General features: G+C 39.2%; 1 protein-coding gene across 6 annotated transcripts in view; it reads left to right on the forward strand.

Moving 5' to 3' along the window:
• The window catches only part of ANAPC10 (anaphase promoting complex subunit 10), a 155,066-nt gene that overhangs the window by 19,258 nt on the left and 116,191 nt on the right, over positions 1 to 19,617 (forward strand). Inside the window, exon 5 of one of the 6 annotated variants that reach the window (XR_013949870.1) lies at positions 15,506 to 15,637. The exons of the other annotated variants lie outside the window; for them this stretch is intronic. The gene's annotated coding sequence lies outside the window, so the exon portion shown is untranslated. The remainder of the gene's footprint in view (positions 1 to 15,505; positions 15,638 to 19,617) is intronic. 6 annotated transcript variants of the gene reach the window in all.

Here is a 19,617-nt window from a genome sequence, read left to right on the forward strand (position 1 = left end):
TTTCGCCATCCTCATCCTCATCTTCAGTCTCCTGCACCTTTGATGGCCCAGCCTCGTCTTCACTTCGCCCAGACTTAGCAGAAGACTGTCTGCGTTTTAAACGACCTGAGCCTCTATACCATTTTTTCACCTTGTCTACAGGGGCAACTTGCACTGCTACAGCTCGTTTCTCTGACCCAGCCACAGGGTCTGCCACAGGGGTTGGAATACCCTCTGCGGGGTCAACTTGCACTGCTACAGCTCGTTTCTCTGACCCAGACACAGGGTCTGCCACAGGGGTTGGGATACCCTCTGCGGGGTCAACTTGCACTGCTACAGCTCGTTTCTCTGACCCAGCCACAGGAGTGGGAGCAGCTGCACGAGCTGGGGCAGCTGCAGGAGCTGGGGCAGCTGCAGGAGCTGGAGCGGCTGCAGGGGCTGGAGCTGGAGCGGCTGCAGGAGCTGGAGCTGGAGCGGCTGCAGGAGCCGGAACGGCTGCAGGAGCTGGAGCTGGAGCAGCTGCGGGAGCTGGAGTGGCTGCAGGAGCTGGAGCTGGAGTAGCTGCAGGAGCTGGAGCTGGAGCGGCTGCAGGAGCTGGAGCGGCTGCAGGAGCTGGAACTGGAACGGCTGCAGGAGCTGGAGCTGGGGTAGCTGCAGGAGCTGGAACTGGAGCGGCTGCAGGAGCTGGAGCGGCTGCAGGAGCTGGAGCTGGAGTAGCTGCAGGAGCTGGAACTGGAGCGGCTGCAGGAGCTGGAGCTGGAGCTGGAGCGGCTGCAGGAGCTGGAGCTGGAGTAGCTGCAGGAGCTGGAACTGGAGCGGCTGCAGGAGCTGGAGCGGCTGCAGGAGCTGGAGCTGGAGTAGCTGCAGGAGCTGGAACTGGAGCGGCTGCAGGAGCTGCAGCTGGAGTGGCTGCAGGAGCTGGAACTGGAGCGGCTGCAGGAGCTGCAGCTGGAGTAGCTGCAGGAGCTGGAACTGGAGCGGCTGCAGGAGCTGCAGCTGGAGTAGCTGCAGGAGCTGGAACTGGAGCGGCTGCAGGAGCTGGAGCGGCTGCAGGAGCTGGAGCTGGAGTAGCTGCAGGAGCTGGAGCTGGAGCGGCTGCAGGAGCTGCAGCTGGAGTGGCTGCAGGAGCTGGAGCTGGAGCGGCTGCAGGAGCTGGAGCTAGGTTGCTAATAACATCAATTGCAGCTCGATAGGCACAAGCCAGACCCCAGCACGCTACAGTGATTTGTGTCACTTTGGAACTGCCAGAGTCATGACACCTTTTTTTCAAGCATTCTGCCAGCTTTTTAGGATTTTGCAGTTGTTCAGGGGTGAATGTCCAAAACACTGGAGGTGACCACTGCTCTAGAAACCTGCCCATATCCTCCCACACTCCCTGCCACTCGCAACTATCCCGCCTCAAGACAGATCTCCGGATGAGATTCCTAAGTAGTTGTTTAACCCTCCACAAAATCTGAAGCGCATTCAGGAGACATAACAACAAGAGCAGGCTGGTCTGAGTATCCCAAGGATATTCAACATCTCGGAGAACCACCGTAACTAACTCGGGGGATAAGAGGGTGGTGGTGAAGGAGAAAGGGAGAGTGAACAGGTAGGGAAACATGTCTTCCCCTGTCCCCTTCACAGATTGGCTCCCTAACGAAAACAGGCAATAGGTGTAATTGCTAATAGTTTCCGAGATATGGGTTCCAAAGTATAGAGTCGACGTCAGTGCTGAGTACAAATACCAGGTTAAAGTCGTGACCAGATATTTCATCATTTCATAAGCCATTGTTACACCGCACAGTACCATAACAATCTTAAACCAGGGCCCGGAAAGGATAAACAGTGCAACAGGGAGCACATACAGAAAGTAACGCACCATAAAACTCAATTTGGAATACAGGTACAGCAGACTGGAGATTAAGGCAATCAACATCGTGACTAGCAACTATTAAGCAGGTCCAATACTTATACCAATTTTAGTTTAACACACTCTGGTCAGATTTGTCGATATCTCAACCCTTCGGGCCCCACGTTGGGCGCCAAAAAGACTGTTGTGGTTTAACCCGGCTGGCAGCTAAACACCACACAGCCGTTCGCTCACCCTCCCCCCTCCCTCTCTGGGATGGGGGGAGAGAAACGGGAAAGTGAAGCCTGTGAGTTGAGATAAAGACAGTTTATTAAGACAGGAAAATAATAATAACAATAATAATAATAATAGTGATAATGGTAATAGTATTAACAATAATAATGTGTAAGAAAACAAGTGATGCACAATGCAATTGCTCACCACCCGCTGACCGATGCCCAGCCTATTCCCGAGCAGCCGGCCCCCCCACCCCGGCCAGCCACCCCTATATATTGTTTAGCATGACGTCAGATGGTATGGAATACCCCTTTGGCCAGTTTGGGTCAGCTGTCCTGGGTCTGTCCCCTCCCAGCTCCTGCTGCACCCCCAGCCTGCTCGCTGGCAGGACAGAGCGAGAAGCCGAAAAGTCCTTGGCCTGGTGTAAACACTGCTCTGCAACAATTAAAACATCAGCATGTTATCAGCGCTCTTCTCATCCTAATCCAAAACATAGCACCCTACCAGCTACTATGAGCTACTTAACTCTGTCCTAACTGGAACCAGGACAAGCTCTATGGAAGGCAGGAATTTGATGAAGTACAGAGCTTTCCTTAAGGGAGCTCAAATATATAAAGCCTAGGAATTTGAAAGCATCTCCTGGGATTATAACCTTTGTCGTGATTAGTCGATCTAAGTTCCATCATAGAAAAGGAATTAGAAAATGCATGTGATTTTTCATGTAAAAGTGAAAGAATTTCTCTCTCTCCACTGCAGTGAGAAAAGGCAAGATAACTTACTAATCAAATTGACATTACACAGCAGAGTGTAAATGACTGATACCTAGTTTGTAGTGACTGATTAAATTGTTACATCTCTTTTTGGTTCATGAAGTTCAAGTAGGAGGATTTGAAGGGAATTCTTAAAGCTTGTTGTTTAGATGTTCAAATTTTGGAATGATTTTTCTGGTATGGATAGCTTAAAACTCCAGTTGACAAATGTGCATCATCAATGCATGCAAACCATCCTTTAATACAATGGGGGAATTTTTCTTAGACTTGATGCAAGTGTTCTCCAGTGTATCCTAGTCATAATACTATAAACAAATTGTAGTCCTACCTCTGGCAGATGGGAACAGTTTGCAGATAGTGTCCAGTATTTGCTGTTGGTTAAAATGAGAGTTAGATAACTGATCTTTCTAAATTAGTATTTTTACAGTTATCTGAATTAAAAAAAAAAAAGTGATAAAATTGTGGCTTGATAGCAAGTATAGGATAGTATAGAAAACCGCAAGTTTAGATTCCTTCAATGCTTTTGAAGTAACATGATAATACTATCATAGAATGGTAATAGTGAATAGTATTAGTCATTTTGAAGGAGCGGTGGTTTGTTTGTAGTCTGTGCAGATACTCTATGCTGTTGAACCAATATCCCAAGTCAAAGTCCCCATCAAATTGTGCCTTTATTGTCTGGGTGATGTTTGAGGACTAACTGTAAGAGGGAGCTGAGGTATAAGACAAGATTCCAGTGTGCAATGTTGTGCAGTGTGCAGAATCCAGTGTGAATGTTGATCCCAACAGGTAAGCGTAGATGCAACTGTAGTACAGTGTCTTGACTCTGTATCCTGATCTTCAACCCCTTGCTCACATAGCAATGAAGCATGTTAAATCAGACTTCCTAAAGAGACTTCCTAGTTAAAACTGTTCTCCCACTTATACTGCAAAGTAGCAGGCTGAAGATTTGCTAATACTTATGTTTTCACGTGAATTTATATGCTTTTTCACAGAAACTGATTTGATACTCAGTTTGTACCTGACTGAAACTTGTAATTGTGATGTTCATTAAGATCAGATTACTTGAGAAGGCTTGGTAGTTTTGTTTACATCAATTAGTTCTGTCTAGAATTGGTTTGCACTGGTATAATTTACGTCTGCCTAGAAGAACCCAAGGTAAAGTTCCATACACACTCATGTATAAAGTTCCTTCTGTTAAAGCAAAATAGAGCACTCCCCCTTTCAGGCCTTAAAACCTCTTCTCACTTGTTCATCAGTTTCAGTAAGGCCTTTGTTATATTGACTCAACTTTTTTCGGTAATGTTTTTCTGAAAAACTATTTGTTTTCAGTGATGCTTTAACATGGATGAAATAGATGTTAGAGGTTTAATATACTGTGTATAATTCTCTGTTATTCATCAAGGTTATTGCTTTATGGAATACATATTTTGTTATTGATCATTCTGGGGATTGTCTCCTGTTCTCTGGAGTTCCCAGATAGTTTCAGTAGGCTGTTCAACTTTTGTAGTGAACTGTATAACATCCAAACTGGTAGAACAGAGCCATGAAAGATTGCCAGTTTTCCATGATAGTTAGCCTCTTCTTGATACCCATGAAGGATTTGTTCAGGGAAAACCTGAATAACGAAGAACCATTTACTACTAATGGACTATCCTCTTTACTGTGCCTAGTTAGTACAAATGAAGAATCTCTACTTTGCAAGAAACAAATTCCGTATGAGAATATAATAATAAAAGGTCTATGAGACTAAGGTCTATTACTCTTCATCTTCACACACTTAGCTGGCAGCATGGCCACACTGCTGACCTACAGAAATTCTAGCTAGAACTGTGGAATGTTCATTTTTTTTTTTTTTTACTGGCTCCTTCTGCAGCTGATTTCCCTCCATTTCCCTCGTCCCCTCCACACACACACACACCCCTTAGACCTTCTGTTGTGCTGGTGGCTTTTGTGAAAGCATTTTATGTAGCCTTTAACCCTTCATGCTACATATAGCATCTCTTTCTTTCTTTTAAACCACTACTTTACTTTTTTTTTTCCTTTTTAATGCTTGGATAGAGCAGAGAGGCTGATCTGTCTCTTTGACTGCATTACCAAATTTTAGGAGCTTCTAGGGAGATGAATTAAGTGTCTGTGTTCTTTAGTTCCTAGGAATTAGTCCAAATGTGTATATTTACGTACAATAGATCATATATATTTAAAACAGTAGCCCCCCTTCATTCCTTGAAATTCAAGCTGTAATCAAACTTGTGCTATCAGGCTGAGGGGAGAAAAGCATGTTTTTCTTTTACATGCCCAAAATGTAGTGAAAATCCCTGTGGACAGTTGTGTTTACAAGGGTAACTGTCTGCATTCAATTGTGGGTTATAAAAGTGCTTGCTTGAATAAATAGACTGAGCTATCAGACAGAACAACCAATAGTTCGTTGGACTAATTGACCTTGTCAGTAGAATAGAAACACTTGCAAATAAAATTCCCATTGCCAGCAAAGTTGCAATGAAAACCCTTGAAGAAACTGTGTATATCCTCTAACTATCTTGGAATGTAATGATTCAAGCAGCAGACATGCGGGGGGATGGGGGGGAGGCATCATTAACTAAGAAAGTTTTATATATCAACATTTTTCAGCGATCTCTTTCGTAGCATGAGATTATATGCATTCCTAAAATCATTAAGTAGTTCACTTTCTCTATTCAGAATTGTTTTCCAACAATTGTTGTTACTTTTACCATATCTCGAGTCCCCTTGTATTATTTGTTTTGCTGGTCTGCTTTTATTATAATGTACCCTTTTCAGAAAAGGCAAAGATGTTTGGCTAGTAACCACAGCATGTTGTAATGAGGGTGGAGTATGTTTGTCATTCTACAGTAATAGCTGACTTACATAAATGCCAGTGTCTATAACCACTCATACTGTGGCAGTTTATCTTTTTGAATATATTCAAATTGCGTAACAATGGAAAAGAATCACAGTAAATAACAGAATATCTGACTTTCCAATTGAAAGGATGCTAGAACTGTTATTTTACTTTACCAGTGATGAGTCATGTATCTCTTTATAAAAAAAAAAACATTTCACTCTTGTAACAAATATTCACAAATGAATTAGTCATATATCCAATATTTCCTTTAAAAGTTGGATAGTGTCACACAGGTGGAAGTAGAATTGTTAAAAAAAAAAAAAAGCAACAGTGGAAGACATAACAGGTTTTGCTGTGTACTATAAAAAGATTACTTTGGTTAGAAAACAAAACAGGAAAGATGGCATTTGGGAGAAAAAATCTGAAAAACAGTCTAGTTAGCTGCTAAATAAACTTTAGAGATGAAGGTTTAAAAAAAGCACCAAGATTTGTAAAAAGGGGGATAGTGTATTTCACCTTAAGTAAGGGACAATGTGTAATAAGGGATTTTGTGGTTTTACAGCTCGGTGCATGTGTTTGAAAGCTGTTCTCTCAGCAACGTGGGTGGCAGGTTATGCTACCATATAATGTATTGTAGTTGGCTCTCCACACTTGTCAGGGTTAGCGTTCAACCATTCGGAAAATTTTCCCATTGTTCTATCATGTGAACCAAAGCTAGTGTTGAATTCCCAATAACCTTCTGCAGGAAAAAGAGGTTTAATTAGAAAGTTTGAAATTTGATTACTTCTGTTATTGTCTTAATGTACTTTACGGTAATTTAGGTGTTTATCTGCAAATGTGATCAACTTTTTCTCAGAAAGCTGAAAAACCAAACTTAACACTGTACTGCAGTTGCTTCAACACTTTTAAAAGAAAACTTGTATACTCAATTCTGTCTTTCTTCAGCATTAACACTCTATTTCCATCTTAAACATGTTTGCTTTAGATGGATCATAGCTTTTGGCAGCTACCGCATTTTTAGCAAATAATACTGTTTCTAGTAAGAGTTGCAAAAAAAAAAATCTTTGTGTGAGGTCCTTGTAAACTGAACCTTGGGAACGTTATGTTATTTCTGCATTTTCCCTTCTTTTGTGCTTCTTCTCTATTTGTGACATGGTTATAAATTACATCGTTTGAACCAGAGAAATAAAAGCATTTTATTTAGTGATTCCAGTAATTTAAAAGAGAGAATGTTTGTTATACGTGTATTTTTTCTTTTTACCTGTTATTTCAGAGGCTGGCACACAGAAATAAGCAATTATGGTATTGAAATTCCATTGTGCCAGCACCTCCAGGGCATAATCCAAAAAAAAAAAAAAAAAAACCCGCCTGCTGGGTTGTATGCAGTATGCTTGTGTGAACATCAGTGTCTGCTGTTCACACATCATTTTTTACTGAAAGTTCCTGTTGGAATAAAGGTTCTGTGTTTGGAGAGTGCACTTTATTTGATATCTGTTGGTCAATGGTTTTTCAAAGTTTGTAGGCATTTGTGATTACAGTTTACCAATGTAGGCTTACAAGATACTTGCAGATAGTCATTAATGCTTCAGAATTAAGAAAAGCAGATGCTAGGTTCTGGCAATATAAATGAATATAGCAAGAAAGAGCTTGATGCTCTTTACAACTACATTTGAACATTCTATTTGGAGACAGAACATGGGAGTAAGGAGACAGGTGGGTGGAGGGGTAGATGACAGCATGACAGAAAAGACTCAAATACTTAGTTAACCTGCTTCAATATTTTAACCCCTTTAGTTCCTCTCTTTTCCCCCTTTTTTTAATGCAAGAGTGTTGGCTAGTTGACATTTTAAAGTAGTATGTGTACATCTAGCATTACAGCTGAGATGAGTTTGGGTATTCAGGATCAGGTAGAATGTCTTCTTGATGCTGGATCATCGAATCACAGAATGGTTTGGGTTGAAGGGACCTTAAAGCCCACCCAGTTCTACCCCCCTGCCATGGGCAGGGACACCTCCCACCAGACCAGGTTGCCCAAAGCCCCATCCAGCCTGGCCTTGAACACTTCCAAGGATGGGGCACCCACAGCTTCTCTGGTCCAGTGCCTCACCACCCTCTGAGTGAAGAATTGCTTCCTAACCTCTAATCTAAATCTTACCTCATTTAGTTTAAGACCGTTCCCACTTGTTCTCTCACTATTTGGCCATGCAAAAAATTGCTCTGCATCTGTTTTATATATGTATGTTTCATAACATACAGGGGAACTCCCCTGCTCCTCCTTCACTGCCTGTCTCTTCTGAAAAACTTGTATCCCTCAATTGCAGTATATCAGGTCACCCCTTTCAGTTGATAAGGATTCATTTTAACTGTAGCTTATAAGATATTTCTAATAGTATTCCTTTGCAAACTGTAGTGTGTAGCAATATTGATTTTTCTCATTTGTTTTTAAGGGAGAGATTATTACAATTTCTAGTCTTCTGCTAGGTTTGTAAAATTTAAGATAAAAGGAAGTTATGCTAAACCAGATTTTAAGGTTCAAGGTGGGTAAAATGTTAGTTTACCTTGATATTCAAGATGATTATCCATTTGCCTGACCGACTACTGCTTAAGTCCTTCTACAAGTATAATTACCAGTGACAAATGATTTTGATGTATGTTAACCAGAAGTATAACTTCTACACTGGTAATCTATCAAAATAAATAAATCAGACTGACTTCACAGTTCCCTGTCCCCCCTCCTTCCTACAATGTTTTAAGATCACGTCATGACCACAGAGCTACATATGTCTCTTTCCTTCAGTGAAGTAAGTGCAGAAGTGTATGCATGTCTTTACTTTTTCCTATTATTAGTAAGGTAATAGATTACTTCTCTTAGGTATAGATTAAATCTTTTTCGGACTGAAGCATAATACTCTTCTACTCAGGTGTGACATTCTGTGTTGAGGAAATCATGTAGGAGTTTGTTACTGAACTGTATCACGTTTTGTGAACAAATGTGCTGTAATCCATGGCAGAAATCAGGTCAGCAAGTTCTTGGGGAAAAGAAGTAATTAAAAAAAAATCTTGCATCTTTTTTCAGCTTTCCTTGCTTGTAAATACCTGGAGGGAAGTTTCAAGTAATACTTTTAATTGTGTGTCTCACTAAGGTGGAATTGCTTTGTGGATAGTAATTTTTTTTGTTGTTGGGTGTTTGAAGAGGTTCTTGGTCATGTAGGCTTCAAGGTTTCAGTTAAGTAAAAAATAAATCTTAGTTTTCTTTGTTTGCCTGCTGTATGGTGTATTTTTTGGGGGGGGGGGGGGAGCATGTGGGAGAATATGATGAATATTTTGAGAGGAGTGCAGACACCTGACTTTATCCCAGTTAATCAGCAGAGCAAGATTAGCAGGTGCCACTGAAGAAATTGTCTGGAGCAAGGGACCTTTCTTTCATCTCCAGGGAGCATGCTAGAGAGAAGATACTGGAGTAGCACGTTCTGGTATCAGCAGACCTCTATTTGAAAGGGAAGTTATTCTTTTCTGTAGCATGGGCATTACTAAAGAGAGCTGTTCACCTGTTTTGTTTTCTTCTCTCTTAACACATTCTGCAACAGTCTTTTTTTCCTGTCCTTGAAGTTCCCCAGTTGTCCAAAGTTATCTGCTCTGGTTTTGGATCCCATATGTGAAAGAACTTTTTGGGCGTCCAAGATTGAAGCATCTTCTTTGAAAGATCTTAACCACAGTTTTTTTGTCAAAGATGATACTAAGACCATGCTTGCTTACTATCACTTTTATTTTTGAAACGGAGAGGTTGTTAGCCAGTTGGGAATATTTTTCAGAGGCATTTGAGCTATTTTTTTCCTCACAAACTGTATATAAGGATTGAGAGGATAAAGTCAGTGAATTATAAATAATCAGCTTTGATTTACCTGATTGTCTTTGCAGGCTTAATTGTGGGAAGTAATCATTGAAATGAGTACTAGATGATTTCAAATAGTGAAAAGTGATGAAAAAAAAGTGTAGAAAAGCAAAGACAAAGATGGATGCTGATCCTCCCATGTGCTACTACTAACCCAGCATAGCAATTCTTTGTAGAAGGAAAAAAAACAGCAGTTGACATTTAATTTGTGTTAAGCATAAGGAAAGACGTGAAAGGAATAGGAACTTTTAAAGTTCGCTAAGCACTGAGAAAGTCTTGTGGTGTAGTCTCAACTGGTGCTGGAGGTTACCACACCTTATTTTTTAAGTAGCCAACTTGTAGACAACCACAGCTGGGAACGCCCTGTGACTCTCCTTAACAGTTCATCAATGGGCTGAGGAGAAGTGGCACCAATGCGGAAGAAATTAGGAGCCAGTTTGTCCACCACTTATTTTCTAGCCTGTGTGTGGCTTCTGTGTTATAAGCATCTTTATTTGTATCAGTACAAATTCACTGTGGTTTCGCTACTTGTAGTAGTATTTCCTTGTGGCAAAGACATTGAAGCATAAGATTTAAAAAATGGAGCAAAAGCCAACAGAAAACATGTGGCATGTGCCATGCTTTGTGTCAGGCCAACAGTGAAACAAATAACCAAACATTTCCATAAATTCACAAGTACTGTTAATATATGTAAACAGTAGTAAGAATATATTATTCTGTATTTATAAGCATGCAAACAGACTTTTTCTTAAAATGAAGTTAGATCCACAAATATATCCCATACAGGTATATGAGGAGTTTTTTATCGTTTAAAATTGTATTTGTATCTTTATTTCTGAAACTTAACATTTTGATGGCAAACATGGAAAGCTGAGATTCTCAGCATCACTAGAAAAGTAGTTTTATAACCTGACTTCATGCAAAAATTTACACAAAGGAATGTTGTTCACATGACAAAGTCATCCCTGAAGTTCAGAAGTAAATGCTACCTATACCTAGCAAATGATAAATATTCAGACAAAATACAAAGTTCCTGAGCAAGGACTTCAATTGCTCTAGAGCTATCTTCATGATAATCCTTTGCAGAGTTAGGTCTTTCTCCCTTGATTGCCTGAATGTTATTTTTGTTGGGAGACCTGTGTCTGCAAGGAGCTTTGGTCAAAATAATGCTAGATAGTGTCTACGTAGATTTCTTTTGAAGTTCTTTGGGGGGGCGGGGAAGGCAGCAAATATGTTTTTATCCCATTCCCTGTCTCAAGTAGACCATGGAAATGTTTCTACAGATCTAAAGTGTAATTTATTTCTTTCTGAGGACTGCTCTCCATCTTATTCTGTCATAAGATAAGAGATCAAGTATTTGAATCAGAAAAACCTTTCCCAGGATTTTCCTCTTTTCTGTAGAAACACACAAAAGAGTGTGGCATGAGAGAGAGAATGTGAGCATGTGTGTCTAGCTTGAGGGCCTGTGTTCTCTAGACTTCTTAATCCAGTTCCTAAACTAGGTTTATCTCATACTCCTATTTTATTTCAGAATGAATTCTGGAATGCTTTCTGTCTCATCTTAAAGGAATGTTAACAAATACAGTTTTTATTGAGGCTCTTTATGAACACTGTTCTCAGTCTTGAGTGAACTATGAGATTTTAGCCCCTAATTCTTTTTATGCTTTTAACTTTTTTGATTTCTTCTTTCCCCCTTTATCTGTCTGTGGTCAAATTCAACTGCGTATGAAGGATTTTTTTGGTTATTTTTATTAGCAAATGCAGAAAATCCTTGTTCTTCTCTTATGCTGTTTTTTATTTTTACTTCTTAGCAAAAATTAACCTATCAGATGTTACTGAGGCTAACTAGTGAGGTTAAAACAAAGTTGTTTTTTTGTCTTGCTTGGAAAGCAGTTGCAGTTCCTTATTGGGGTAAAGACTTAATAAAACTACTGAAGTAGGCTTCCATCTGTGTTGTAAAAGTCACCATGTCTAATGGAGAGGTTTTCATAAATAGGCTTTGGGTAAACCTAGCACTGCCGGTTTGAGAACTTCTGTTGTGGAGTTATTAGACTTTTTTCTTGTTTGTATTGTCTGTCATGAGGAGATAGATTTACTTGCATAGAATTAAATTAAGCAGAGGACCATATGTACGGACAGGTCTTTAAGACATGCTGTAAGACACACGACTTGCAATCCGATTCCATCAGCTTGTTACTGACTTTACATCTGTAAGCAGTAAGATGATGTCCATCAGTAGCTCTAGTTTTAGGACTTAGTAGGCCTATTGGTAAGCAAGTTTTCAATTATGTCACTTCTGGGACTTCTGGGTTTTGTTGTTCCCATATGCCCCCTCGTTCTTCAGGAGCACACATGATGTAATTCTATTTCCGTTCTCATACATTTGATCTTAAAGAGCTTGCATTCTTACATCTGTTGAATGTAAGGCTATGCAAGACTCCTGTTAGTAGACATGCTGTTGCAGTAAGATAGCATTAACCCAACCGAATATGTCCATCTGAATATCTTTTTGAGCTCTGCCTTTTCAGAGTGAATGGCTTCTTGAGGACTCTTCAACTTCTAGAAAGAAGTCAAGAAATAGAGTTAATCTATATTGAGTGAAGCAGAGTCTGAAGTTTGACTTCCATGTTACACAATGAAACACAGCCTTGCATTTTACTGGACACCCTTTCATATGGATTTGTAAGAAAGCCCAAGCAGAAGGTTAAAAACTACTGTATTTGTTCTGGTACACTAAAGAAGAAGAAATTTTATGTGGACTTAAAATTAAATGCTTCCATTGGGCAACAGTCCTGATTCCAACTTTGCAAATTTATGGAAGTGTATTCTGGCTCATATAAAACTAGCCAGCTGAACTTCTGTGACAGATGCATTATTTCTTCTCCTTTAAAGTTCATTCATATGAAAATATATCTCCAGTTAGACGTGTTTATGAATTTGGGATCCTTCTCAGATGAGACATAGTGTTGCCTTTTTAAATTTACACAAATAGTTTTCACAACAGTCTCTTGCATTTGTTTCCAATGAGCAAATATTCCTTGAGTTTAACGTTACATCTACTCTGGATCCTGTGAAATGTTAACCCTACATTTGCTTATTGAAATCTGGCATGCTATAACGAATTCGGGTAATGTTTCAGTTTATTGGGTTTTGCCCCACTCACTATCACTGAGTATCTGTCTCTATCAGTACTAGAGTCTTTATCCAGATACAAGAAAGGTTTACTTGCTTGTATACCGTACTTGTGCAGTATTTGGCAATTACCTGCATAGGTTTAGGGTCTTTATATCCTCTCTTTTAGGAGAGGCAACCCTTTTTTTCATTTATTTCCTTTGAAACAGATACTGCTCAGGAAAAAAAAAAAATATTCCTGTAGACCCAGGAGAAATGCTTTTGTATAACCCCACTTTTTCTTTTTTCTTTTTTTTTTTCCAAAGCAGCATATTCTTTACTAGTGAGACATTATGTAAGATTTTTTTCTTATTTGCTAGCACTCAGGTATAACTTATTGCATTAGAAATATAGTTCTCTTCAATGTGTAAAAAGAGCCCTTTACAGTGAGGGGAATGGTTTTCTTTTGTGTTAGATGAACCTTCTCTCTTCTGTACCTATAGAGGGTTTTTGAGAGCTGGCAGCTGTCTTCTGCTACAACCACTAACTTTAAAAATATTGTTTCCCCATAGTCATTTTCAAAAGTGCTTCAGCATTCTGTGGGGTGCAAAGTATAAAGTGTAGTCAGTAGGATATCTCTTCTAAGTTATTCAGAATGATTTGATACAGGATTAATTCAGTGTGACTAGTTTTCAGACACTTAGAACTTTATTATCATTTCATTTATATCATTTCAAATCATTTGATTTTTTTCAAATACTTTCTTTGTATAATTTAACTGTGGCTATGTCTAGACATATTTCCTGGGTATGGCTAAACAATTTTGAAGGTAAAGTATGAGCTGATTTTTTTTGCACTTTCACACAAACAAAATATGATTCCTTTATATATGGAAATGGAAACTGCAGACATGGGATGTACAGCTTTTCAAACCTCTGCACCTTTGCAAGAGTAGTTATTTCCCAGTAGTATTTTCAGTCATCTTACCTTCCATTTGTAATGGATTTGTGCAGTGCATTCTTGCAGTCCATTTATATTGTTTTCTCCTTGTGTTATTTGGTAGAACTAAAGTTTCAGACTACCCAGCAGTTCTGGTTTGGAAAAATTGATAGGACCTCTTCCTTTATGCTCTTCTGTCCCCTGGTTTCTCATAAAAACCTTAATTTTGTCTGCCTTTTAAGGTAATCTTTTATATGGCTATCTTTTAATGTGTAACTATTGTAGAAGTTTCTTTCAAAAATGCTTGTTTTTGTTTGATGCTTACAGGAAACTCCGCATATTTTATTCTTTCTTAGAGGGTTCTGTGGTGTTCTGTTACTCCTCATGGAAGGCAGCTGCTGATATTAATCACCTTCTTGTTCTGTTAACCAGTCAGCAGTCTCATTTGTAGTGTAAATTCACCTGAATTTCAGGGTGTTTTTTAAGTATATTTGCTGTGTAGTCCTTTATATATTCCACTGCTCTTGCTCAGTGTTTTCTGTCCTCTTTATATATTTGTCTGCTCTTTCATTTTCTGTTATACTATTTCCTGGTTTCCCCTACCTCCTTTCAGAAGATGGTTGAAGTGCTATTATCTTCCCTGAGAGCAGCCTGTCATCCTGAAATAGTAGGAGATGATGTCCCTATTTTGGATGATTGCTACACTGGAGAGTGACTAAAGTTTTTAGATCATACTACAGTAATTGGAGAAGTCATAATGTGTGTGTTTTTTTTTTTTTGGGGGGGGGGGGAGACCTCAAATTCACGATAAATATAAGAATCTTATTTAAAGGAGTAGTAATATATCCTCTTAGCTAATTGATAACTGTCTATTTTCTTTATTCTGGAAACCTTAGCTCCATACTTAACCAGATGTTTTTTGGTAGTTTTGTCACAAATGGGGCTATGACTTCAAAGTTTGCATGCAGAAAGTGTAGTTTATCAGAATGAATTTAGGAAAATGTACAGGGTTTTTTGTTCTTGTTTTTCGGGGGGACTGGAAGGGAGAGTTGCGTGTGGAAAGTGATCTCTTTTTTTCTTTCTGTATTCTGATTGGGTAAAAGTTTTCAAAGGAAACTAGAAGGGTTTTCAAAGAAACTCCTCTAGGAATCACATTTGCCATGTTTATGCAATAATTTTCTCAGTTTTTGCAGTGATTGATCCCTTAAACAACTGTCAGAGAATCTCTGAGTTCTGCATCATCACACAGCGTGCCAAAAATATGATTGTCATATCATGTGGTTCTAGTGTGCTGGGTACCTGCTTACTAGGATACTTACCTGTTACCTTGTTAGTTTCAGCTCCTCTTTAGTTACTTGTCTCTAAAATGAAAAAATGTTGCAGTGAAATAATCTTTTAGGGCTGAAGTGCTTCCTAAAAGGTACAAAATGTTTGATTTTACTAAATGTTTGATTTGCACCCCTTTCTAGAAGTGCTGAGCAGGCTGTATATTTTCTATTATTTTTTGCATTTTTTATGTGTATGGTTTCCTACCTCCCATCCGCATCTTTCACACTCTGAGCTACTGATAATTTTAGTTGGATAGTACCCTGTTTAAAAATAAAATAAAATTTCCCTGTTCTCTCTCTCATGAATGCTGGAATTCTGGAAAGTTTAAAGACTTGCAGCAACCATAGCTTTTCCAATCATTCATTTTCACAACCAGACTGTTCAGGTGCAGTCTGTTCCAGTATGTCTGCAGCTTAGACTTTAAACAACTTAGGTACCAGAAGTAGGCAAACTGAAGCAGAAAGTTTGTTTTGGGCTGCATTACCTATTTTTTACACTGTCAGCCTAGCACTCTAGAGCACAAGCTCAAGAATTTTTTGTTGCTTTTTTTTCAGCTTCAGCATATTATCTGCCAAGCTCAAGGGAACTAACTGAGATTCACATTGGAGCCAGGTCACTGTAGGTCTGAAAGATCTTCTCTGGTACCAAGAGTCTTCTCAAAGTTTAATAGCAGTGCACCTGCAAAGGTATGGCATTCCTGTCTACTGTGACACAGCTGGTAAATGAGAAGTAGGTCCCAGCAGGAGAATGCTAATGAGCTCAGGATATGCTTGTTCTCTCCTTTCTACACTCTTGATTGATCCATAAATGAATTTTGAAGAACATTTTTTGTTGAACAAGAGACCTGAAATGAGTTGTTGTGACTGATTTCAGTTAGAGACAGGGTTCTGGCTAGAGCAAAGGGTGAAAGAGGGAAATCTGTTTGAGCTGAAACCATACTATCCTTAGATGGCTTGCTCTGGAGTTTTAAGCTTTACATACAAATCTCTATGCTAGGCTGTGTTGTCACTGTTTTTCCTGATTTGATTGCTTTGCTTTCCAAAGGGACGTGGAGAAGGCTTTAATATTTTTCTTAGGTTCCAATGGACAGGATGATTACCACGTAAAACATGTGAAATGAGGCAGTTTTTCTCTAATAAAAACTAATTTATGGATGTATTGCATATAAGCTCTATGATGGAAAAGTTCAAGTAACCTTGGTCAATGAAAAATAGGAATTTGAAGATGCTGAACGTGAGAGCAAACTGTCCAAACCTATTTAAGATTTTTGCTCTTCTTTGAAACTGTATATAAATCTTGAGACACATCCCATCTCTTTTTTAATGAATTGGGAGCTGCCTAACCATCATCCCTCATAGATCATAAAAAAAATAAAACTAAAAACTTGTGTATATGGCACAACAAATTTGAAAAGTGTTTCTTTCTTTCCAGAGAGACTTTCATAGAAAGAAATATGACAAATTCCTAATGGTCACTGCAGACATATTTTCTAGAGTCAAGAATTGTTTTCAGATAAATTATAGAGGATGAAATATTCAGAGATTGCCTGGTTTTGTTTGCTTTTTGTTTCCTTTTGCTTGTTCTTTTTCTGCCACCCAGAATTAGGCAGAAAATCATTTCTGAAATGACAATTGAGTAAGATAGTTTGGGCTGACAAATCCATTGTATCTATGCATTTGGCAAACTATTCATTTCTCAGGCTGCATGCACCTTGAATGTGCCATTGTTGCTGGTAAGTGCTGTAAGCAGGTGCAGTACTGTGAGTCTGAGGGCTGGGGCAGGGGCTGGGGAAGTACCACGGACAGGGGCTCCTCCAAATGCCTGTTAACACAGTCCAGGGTCACCTGTGGGACTGTCCCAACATGGCTCCATCTGTCAGGAGTTTTTCATGTGGGCAGTTCAGCATGGTCTTAAGTCTTGCAGACATCAGCACTTATGATTATCACTTGATACTTATAAAACAGCTGCTTTTATTGTGATTCCATGTCATAAGTGTTGGAGATCCCAGAGCACGTGCAATTTCTCCCATTTGACAGTAGACTTATGGACATACTCACCAGGCAGTCCAGGAGCATGTCTTACATGGACTGTCTGACTGGACTTTCTGGTGAGTATGTCCTGGAGCATGTCTTACATGCTCCTCATCTAGTGCCAGAAGACTTCAAAGATGGAAACTGCAAAGACAATGACTGTAAAAACCTAACTTTTTCCTCTTTAACGTTTCATGGACTAAGATTCAATATGCTGTTCTTCATGTTGTAGTATTGAAATTCTCTGAATCAATGAAGTACATCTGGAAAGAGAGTGCATTGTTTTATAGGTAGAATCAAATTATTTGAACTGTTCCCTAAACCCACCCATCCTATGTGGGGAAATTCGAAACATCAGGGCACTCCGTTGTGAAGAATATCAAAATGCACTTGTCAGTGAAACAATTTCACAAGTTGGCTAGTGAATCACTTCTGCTAAATGAAAACTTAGATTGCATTATAACTTAGTTCACATTATCTGCTTAACTCGGAAATGTTCCAGTTTGTGATCTACAAGGGGGCAATGTGATATAACTCACTGACACTGTCCAGCATGTGTTGTGCTTCTGTAGTCTGAATATGATATCCAGAGAGGCAGTACAAGAATCTGTTTGAGCATCATAGCTGCTAATTCTTGCCTACCATGTAGATGGGACGTGGCATGCTGGTTACCCATGCTGGGAACCTATTGATGTGTTTTTGTAGAGTACCTATTTTCTTACAGTAACTGTGATTCTTGGAGGTGTTGTAGTTGGGCTACTGTGATTAACCCCCCTATTGTTCTTGGAAATGCTAGGAATTTAGGTGTTAAACTGTAAGGAAATGAGAATGGACCAAGACTTTTTTTTGTAGGGAAGGCAGTACAGGACTTGTGCATGACACTGACAATATACTGGTTTTGAGGATTTCTATTTCTTCAAATATATTTGTGTCCTTGAGATGATGCAAAAAGGGAATGCCCATATGCAATTCCATATCACAGTTTCCTGTTGGATAGCCATGGCAGACATGTATTGATGCTCAGGTTAGTAGTAATGGCAATGGGGTATTGGAGTGGGGGGCATGGTTCCAATAAACTTGGGATCAAGTTTCAAACATTTTTGTCATTCCTGATAAAATGCAAAAAACCAACAACAAAACCTGATCTCTGAAGATTATCCATCCATCTAGTTGGATTTCTCATGTGCAAAAAGTACTTAAAATTTTCAGTGATACCTGTGTAAGTGTTACGTTTTTAGTTCCAGACATCACACTAGATGAAACTTCGTGTTTTTATCCCATTTACTAAGTATTGTTTAAAAAATAAAAACAGTTGTATAGGGCTTGAATCCTTTTGTACCTCTGTCTGTTGTTCTTTTACAACTTGTGTAGTATTTGTCTTTTACTAGATCACTGTAAAAGATCTTCAAGAAGGTGGTGAGCTGCTTTTGCTTGACTCATTAAAGCAGAAGTGCCACTTTACAGTGTTTTCTAAAGAATATTTAATTTTCACAAGACTTCTTACCACTTCATTCCACAGTTTAGAAATGATTGAAAGGAAGAGTGGCTGGACATTTATGCACTGTCACAAGCTGTTTAATTGCGTAAACTGAATTGGAACACTTGACGCATTTCATCATTTATATGGGGACAAATAATTTTGAGAGAAACTCAACAAGATGTGTTGAAAACTGATCTGTACAAAATGACAGCAAATTTAATGTACTTCTGAAAATGTGGCCTCGTATTTTGGCATTTTTCATAGTGTTTTTCTGTTATTTTACTGAGCTGATTGAGTGTCCTTCTAGTAAATTTTTCAGGGTCTCTGGTCTAGTGGACTTCTGTAGTACTACTAGGCTTAGGCACATATTTTGTGACATGTTTATTGTTTTATTGCTATTTGTATTTCAATCAGGTACAATTCCTTACTACCTGGGTATTGGTTAACTTTGACTGTTTTAATCTGGAGTAGAATAGTCTAAAGAAAGTTCTCTAATTTTTTTTTTTTGCAAGGATCTTTGACCTCTGTTTTTCAGCCTTCCTAGTCTTCCTAAAAGTTTCTTTTCAGCTCGTTTGAACAAAAAGATTATATATGATATGAGTCTTAAATATCTGCATGTAGCACTGCCTAATGTGGCTTATTCTACAGCTAGTCTCCTGTCTGCCTAAATTACAGTTGAATCTTCTTGAGGGATGGGGTGTGCTCCTCTAGACTCTTCAGCAGCTACTGTTGGGAAGAATGGAAAACTTCTGCCTAATGGACTGAAGTTAGATTTCTTGACCGTTTAAGGAGGTGACTGATTAAGACCACAGAGCCACCTCCTTAGGTGGTCGTTGCTTCGTTAGAGCAAAGAAGTGTGCTTTTCACAGTGGGTTCTTTGAGCATGTTTCTGTGATTCTTGTTAAGCTGCTAATGTGGTGTCCCTCCTTTGACTCACTTGGAACTTGCGAAGTTTCTTTTGGATCTGCTTCATTTTTCTGTTGGAACTGGTGCATCACTGCTATTAACTGGTTCTCTTCCTTCCTAAGTGAAGTGATGGCTGAAGCCCAAGCTCTGCTACTTCCAGTGTTGACAGTTCAAATACTGGCATTATGCATAGGTCTACTGATTGTGAATTCTGATAGCTGTGTGGTAGGGCATGACAGTTAGGGAAAGA

The sequence above is a fragment of the Anser brachyrhynchus genome, assembly GCF_964034855.1.
Source record: "Anser brachyrhynchus genome assembly, chromosome: 4".
Classification (NCBI taxonomy): domain Eukaryota; kingdom Metazoa; phylum Chordata; class Aves; order Anseriformes; family Anatidae; genus Anser; species Anser brachyrhynchus.